Here is a 7,790-nt window from a genome sequence, read left to right on the forward strand (position 1 = left end):
GTAGTTTTACATTTTGTTTAGCCAGAAAACTAACATATCTAGCATGAAGTTTTGTTAGCATTAGCCTTACCTAAAGTTTTCATAGCCATACTTGCACCACTTAAATCATTGTCAAGGACACAGCCAAGATAATTAACACTATTTCTGTCTGATATTACACAATCCCCTACCTTGACACACAGGTTAGGAACCTTGTTCAGTTTACTTTTAGACTCACATAACATGATCCCGTTTCTTACCTAAATTTAATAAGAGTTTATTTTCAGAGAGCCAGTCTCTTACTTTATATAACTCCTCATATCACTTGTATTTTACTGACATCCTCGTCTGAAACCAGTAAAGCAGAGAACAAATTACAGTCACAAACTGCTTGCATATCATTTATGTATAGGAGGAATAAAAGGGGGCCTAAGACACTTCCCTGGGGAACTCCATTATTAATAATTGTTTATTCAGAGAGAAACCCATCCATTTCTACACTTTGAATTCTCCCAGTTTAATAAAAGCTCAACCAGGCTATCAGCATACTTGAAAAACACATGACACTTAATTTATCTTACAGTACTGAATGATTCACTGTTAAAAGCTTTTTGGAGATCTATGAGTACCGTTGCACACATTTTACCTCCATCAATCTGCTTCCTTATAAAATCTGTTAAATAAAATACATTTACATTTGATCATTTAGCAGACGCTTTTATCTAAAGTGACTTACAAATGAGGAGAGCAATAGAAGCAATCAAACTAACAACAGGAAAACATTAGAAGTAACATTTTTTTTTCTTAATGCAAGAAGAAGGAGCAGACAATAAAAATGGACAATAAAAGTTTAATACTTGGTGCAGCAAATACAAAAAGAAAGTAAAACTGGAAACAAATAAGACAGATCTCTCTCTTTATTGACTAACAAGATAATAAAGCATCTCAATCAGCCTCTTCTTCAGCTTCCTGAGCAAGAACAGTTAGTAAAAAAAGTAAAAAAAAAAACACTTGTACTGTTAAACATATAGATTATATTAAGCAAAATGATATATGCGATATTGCCCTTTGGGGAGGAACTTTATCTTTGAGTTGATGTGAATCTCACAGTTAAATATAAACTATTGTGACAAATGTTGACAATGTTTCTTTTATACTGTCGATGGTTGTGGCCAGGGCTGTAGAGTTCTAGAATCGCCGGTGTCCCAGATATGAGGTAGTTCAGGGGGTTCGGGGTCATAAACATAGGCTCAACTGATATTTATATACATCAGTTTTCCTGATTATTTTTGTCGGTTGTTTATCATTTCTATCCTAAAATAGCTGTCAAATATGAAATGTTTAGTTTAGCTATATTTGATCTCACACTTCATGACCGTTAACTGAAGGCTAGAACATGCGCTCAGCAGCTTCTGTGAACATAAAGCCTGTCTACTTTAATTTGATTGGTCATCTCAATATTCTGATGTTGATGAGCGGCGACAGACCGCAGAGCTCAGACGAGAAGATCTTGGAGCTGTGCAATATCCTTGCAGCACTAAAGTAGAGTTAATACTATATTAGAGAATTATTTCACAACCTTTATTATATACACCTCGGAAATATACTGAAGTCTGGACCTCGGTGACTTCATAACTGGCTACAGCCGTGGTTGAGGCTGGTTAAGACAAACTAATAGGAAAGAGAGGTGGCATCACACTTGAAAGTGCTGGAACTGAAGATAAGCTACTTAAAGGCAGGGTAGGTAGGAATGGTCTAAAAAACTTATTTTTCAAATTTGTTTAAACTTTATGTACATATCAATACATAATTAAAATGTAAGTACTCTGAAAAAGAAAGTATAAAAATCGAGTGTCTGTAGACCTCTCAGGACTGTTTTAAAGACAGTTCATTATTTCCATTCACTCCACCCCCTCCCTTCTGGGCTCCTTCCAAAGCCACACCCCCAAAACACATGAACGCGCGACTCCAACCGCTGAGCTGAAGAGCATTATTTACCTGAGACAAGCAGAGAGGAAGGAGCACAGTGCATGTAGTGACATCATGTCAGAATCACATGTAATAAAAAAATCTAATGCTAATTGCTTATGAATATAAACAAATAAGATGTATTTTAGTACTCACTATCAAGCTAGCATATTGATATTGGTAAATTTAAAATATATATTTTTTGATTCGCTAACGAGCTAGTTATATAAGCTAAAAACAGGTTGCATTGATACACTTTTTTACATTACCATCAGTTACATTGTGATGAAGATGAATTTCGTGTAAGATTCATAACATATACAGTATGGTGTTCTGCATGTAGGGGTGGGGGGTGGGAGATATTGACAAAAATGAATATCTCAATATTTTTTCCCAATATCTAGATATCGATATTCAGGCGATATTTTTGCCATCCTTCAAAGAAATGTGAGCAAACTGGCAAAGAAGGTCCAGTTGGTCTTTTGACTTGCTGCATTTGACCTATATTATTCTAGGCTATAGAAAAAAACAATAAAGGAGCTAACTAAACAGAATCTGTGGCAGCCCCTACTTTTTCCACTTACAAAAAAAAAAACAAAAAAAAAACTTAACTAGGCACTTCTTGCAACAGTGATTATTAAATCAAACAACAATATTGTTGATGATCAATTCAAAGTAAAAAAAAAAAAAACATTTTCAAAACGGTATAAATCCATTCATTTTTTCCCCCAAAACGCTATAAATCCATCTTTTTTTTTTTTTCTCTAAATTTATGGTTTGTCTTTTTAAAAAAGTTTTTGTCTTTTATTTTTCGTGTTTGCATTTATGAGGAAAAAACAATATTACTTGACAGTTCTCCATTATGGACGCGAGCGCTCTGAAAGCTGCACTAAGACTTTCAAACTTTAACAGAGACCTCAAAACAGAAAGCACAAAGCCTTTCTTTAAAACGAATTTCGTTTTGGATTAATTGTATCTTAATTTTAATTTTTTTTTTCATTAATATTTTCATTCCTTGATTAAATACATAAAGTAAATATAAGCTATCAATCACAACATAAGGTGCTTGAACTGGAGATTATATCATCGTGAACCGAACCGTAGCCTCGCCTCACAGGCCTAAAAAATGTGGAATATATTTACAGAAATCTGGTTCTAAACAAAACCATCCAAAACAAAATAAAAATATGTAGCCTAATAAATGTGCATTTCTCCGGTGCATGCGTTCACTAGCCTACTGCGAAGATCGCGAGTCTATCGTCAACTTCATCTTTGCAGCCGACACAGAAATTAATAAACAATTAAAATGTCTTATTGCAATATTTTACACATTCATAATCATTACTTTTGCTGGTTCTTTGAGGAAGCTTTTTAGGTTTATGGCGTTTTGGAAAAGAGCTCTTCACGTACAAATACCGTTTCACCAAGGCACAGCGGCCCTTCAGCACATAAGAACAAAAAGAGAAAAAGCACGGACTTACTAATTACGAAACTTTGATGTGGTTGAACAGCTGAAACAGTCACAAATTCCTCTGCAACTCAAACCTTCTCACGAGTTATGAAGAAAGAGAACAGCATTTCAGTTTTCAGCGCGTCCTCCTTTGATAGGGCGAAGCAGGAGGTCGTGCAAGAGGCCGTGGCGTGCAACTAGGGTCCGAGGAAGTAGAGGCTGAGGACGGGGTGGTCGCTGGAAAGCTACGCCGATATTGACACGCGTTTTATTTCTTTGTTTATCCAAAGACTTTTTGTTCATTACCTTTTCTTGTACTGTCTTCTTTTTTTGCCTTGTTTGCCTTCACTAACTGCATGCCGGTAATGTGAATTTTGATTGCTCTTTCTCTGCCATTGTTTTGCTATTCCTAGGTTCTGTGCCTCTCGAATTCCTCAAATCAAACGTGCACGCGCAAGTGGGCAGATCCCGTGGCAAAAGGGTGGTTGCCATGTTTGCGAGAGAGAGTAACAGTCGCCTAAGCCAATCCTTTGATTCGTCCCGAATCGAAATAATGAGCTGTGTTTAATACAGATTAAACGGTCTAGAGTCACTTGATTTTTATACTCTTTTTTTTCAGAGTACTTACATTTTAATTATGTATTGATATATATAGAAAGTTTTAACAAATTTGGATCTTTTATTTTTATAAAGTCCTACCTACCCTGCCTTTAATGTGAGTTTTTGTGTGACTGTGTAGAGTAGATGATTGAGTGAAGCTCTTCCCACATGCAGTGCAGTGATACGGTTTCTCTCCAGTGTGGATCCTCTCGTGTGCTTTCAGGGATCCTGAGTCACTGAATCTCTTGTCGCAGTGTGAACACTTGTAAGGTTTCTCTCCAGTGTGGATCCTCTCGTGTGTTTTCAGGGATCCTGAATGATTGAATCTCTTGTCGCAGTGTGAACACTTGTAAGGTTTCTCTCCAGTGTGAATTCTCTGGTGCTTTTTCAAAACTTCAGCTGTAATAAAACACTTCCCACACTCAAAGCACATATGATTTCTTACACCAGTGTGTATTTTCTGATGTCCTTGTAAATCCTGCAGACGTGAAAAACTCTTTCCACACAAAGAACATGAATGTGGTTTCTCTTGTGAATGAACTGTCATGTGGATCTTCAGGTTTGAAGCCCACAAAAATGTTTTACCACATTGATCACATTCATGCAGTTTCTCTCTAGTGTGGATGTTCATGTGTTTCTGAAGGGTTCCATGTTGTGTAAAACTCTTCCCACACTGATCACATGTGAATGGTTTCTCTCCAGTGTGGATCCTCATGTGAATCTTCAGATTCTGTTTGCATGTGAAACTCTTTCCACACTGAGTGCAAGTGAAAGATTTCTGAGATCTTCTTTGATGTTTCTCCACTTCATTCACTTCTTCATTCTCATCCATTGGGCCTGAAATTAAAGTGAAAAAGTGGTCAGTAAATCAATAAAAGACTAATTATGTAGTGGAAAAAAAATCACAAGTAAAATAAACAGAAAAAAATGCTCAGATAATACTTATATTGACTTACAGATAACAAACATCCTTGTTAAAAAAAGAGTTTGTACCGGGTTCATATTATTTGCTGCTTTAATTATAATTCACAACTAGATTTTTCCTACTGTAACAGAGCTAAATCTGATGAACTGCTTTATAACCTTAATGTTCTTCAGCCTCACTAATGAAGAATCAGTAATAAACACCAACCTCTTTGTTCTTCAGTGTGTTTCATTCTGCAGTGTTCTGGATCTCTCATGTTCTCACTGTCCTTCAATAAACTCTGTCTTTGCAGATTTCAGCTCTTCCTGATGGTTTGATGCTCGTCTTCACTTGTAGCTGATGGGAATATTCCAGCATTTATTGGTGAATTGCAGTGGGAGGAGCTTCGCTGAAGGAGGAGGGGCTTCACTGAAGGAGGAGGGGCTTCACTGAAAGAGGAGGAGCAGATCTGACAAAATCAAGCAGAAATCACTTACTGAGTTAAAAAAAATAGTCCACACACTTTAAGTATTTATGGTCACATTGTAAAAAAATTAAGAATATAAAAAGATTAAAACATAAAAATATATTTACAGATTTGCAAGAAACAAATGGCGCACCAACTGAGTTAACTCAACTTCCGGTGGCGCAGCACTGCTTGCGACACGGGCACGGGAGAACAGGTGCATGTGGTCGTCTAAAGTTTGTCTAAGTTTTCCAAGTTAAGTTTGTTTGTCATTGTCAAGAGTGTTGAAGTGCTTCTGTGGTCTGCCGATTGAGGAAGAAGTGAACTGGGAAGAGAAGTTATGATGGGAAAGAGAGTCACTGGAGTGTGGCTTCTGTTGCTGCTGCTAATTACAGCCACCTTTTGCACCCGCTTACAATATGATGTCACTGCACTCGCCGAAGGGAATGAGCAGACGCTACGGGAGGATGGCAGGGACTGGCTGCTGTCTCTGAGGAGGAAAGTAACACCAGAACCGGGCCTGTTGGTCGATGTTCCGGAGGAGCTGCTACGGCAGCGCGGAGGTAAACGGCTGCGGAAACGAGGGAGAAGGGGGGGCATTAAACTACGCCTCCGACGGAGGGCCACAAGGCCGCCGCTGCCGTCAATACTCTTTGGCAATGTCCGCTCCCTAAGGAATAAGATGGAGGAGCTGAAGCTTAATGCAAAGGCGTGTAACGAATATCGCGAATCATGCCTAATGATTTACACAGAGACCTGGCTACAAGAGGACTTTCCAGACTCATTGGTGCAGGTACGAGGCTTCTCATGTGTGCGTATGGACAGAAATAATGACTCAGGGAAGATGAGGGGGGGTGGGATTTGTGTTTATATTAACGACTCCTGGTGCAATAATTATACGATAAAACACAGGGTGTGCACTCCAGATCTTGAACTTATCTGCATTAGTTTGAGACCTTTTTATCTACCTAGAGACTATGGGAACATCTTTTTATGCTCTGTATATATCCCGCCAAGTGGGAATGCATCTAAAGCAGCTGCATGTGTAGCAGACTGTGTCCATCAGCAGCTAAAAGATAAACCAGACTCCCCTATATTTGTTCTCGGAGACTTCAATCAATGTAAACTGGAGCGGTCTCTACCAGCAATATGTTAAAAACAGCACACGTAAGAATAGGACGCTAGATAAATGCTATGGCAACATTAAAGATGCATATGCTGCCAGAATTAAACCCCCCCCCCTCTCAAACTCGGATCATAACATCATCCATTTGATCCCTACCTTTAAGTGTGCCATTAAAAAAGTAAACCCGTCTCAAAAACTGTCAGTGTGTGGCAGGATGAGAGCAAGGAGACGTTGAGTGGATGCTTTCTGGCTACAGACTGGGATGTTTTTTATAGGGACAACAGTATTGACAATATTGCGGAAACAATAACGGGATACATCCATTTCTGTGTTGACACTGCTGTGCCGAAAAAGACAATCACCATATATCCGAACAATAAAGACTATATAACACCTGAAATTAAACATCTGATCAGGAGGAAAAAGCAAGCATTCCGGAATAATGATTTGATGGAACTGAGATCAATAGAAAAAGAACTGAGGGGGAAACTGAAGATGGCGCGAGAGGAACACAGTAAACAAGTTAGGGAAACCTTTTTAACGAACAACCCCAAAAAAATGTGGGACAAGGTGAAAGATATGACTAATATGAACTCTAGTAAGAAGCAACTAAATGTGGAGAATGATTTAGATAAGGCTAATGATCTTAACATCTTTTATAAACGTTTTGATTTGAATTGTGAAACAAATGTGATAAGCTGTAAAGAGCTGTCTATGTCAATACCATGTGACCCAGTACGGGATAGAATATTAATTAACCCCAGAGATGTTACTGCAGTTTTTAAAAAGTTGAATAACAAGAAGGCAAGTGGACCTGATGGTATTTCATCTTTTATTGTGAAAACATTTTCGGATGAGTTAACTCCGGCTTGGTGCCCCTTATTTCAATCGTCTGTGGATCCATGTGTCATTCCTACTATCTGGAAGACATCAGTTGTCATACCGTTGTCCAAGAAACCATGCCCACAGCAAAATGATGACTATAGACCAGTAGCGCTAACTTCTACAGTGATGAAGTCATTCGAACGCATTATGGTTGGTAAATTAAGAGGTGAGGTACAGCTTCGCTTGGACCCGTACCAATTCGCATATAATAATGGCAGGGGTACTGATGATGCTTTAATTACAACTGTCCACTCTATCTTAAAACACTTAGACAATCCATCATGCTATGTTCGTTTATTATTTATGGATTTTAGTTCTGCATTTAATTGTATTCTTCCACAGACAATGCTAGACAAATTATATCAGATGGAAGTGAACCCCTACATTATTAAATGGTATGGCTCATTCCTGA

This window comes from Scardinius erythrophthalmus, assembly GCF_964197995.2.
Source record: "Scardinius erythrophthalmus genome assembly, chromosome: 14".
In the NCBI taxonomy this organism is placed as follows: Eukaryota; Metazoa; Chordata; class Actinopteri; order Cypriniformes; family Leuciscidae; genus Scardinius; species Scardinius erythrophthalmus.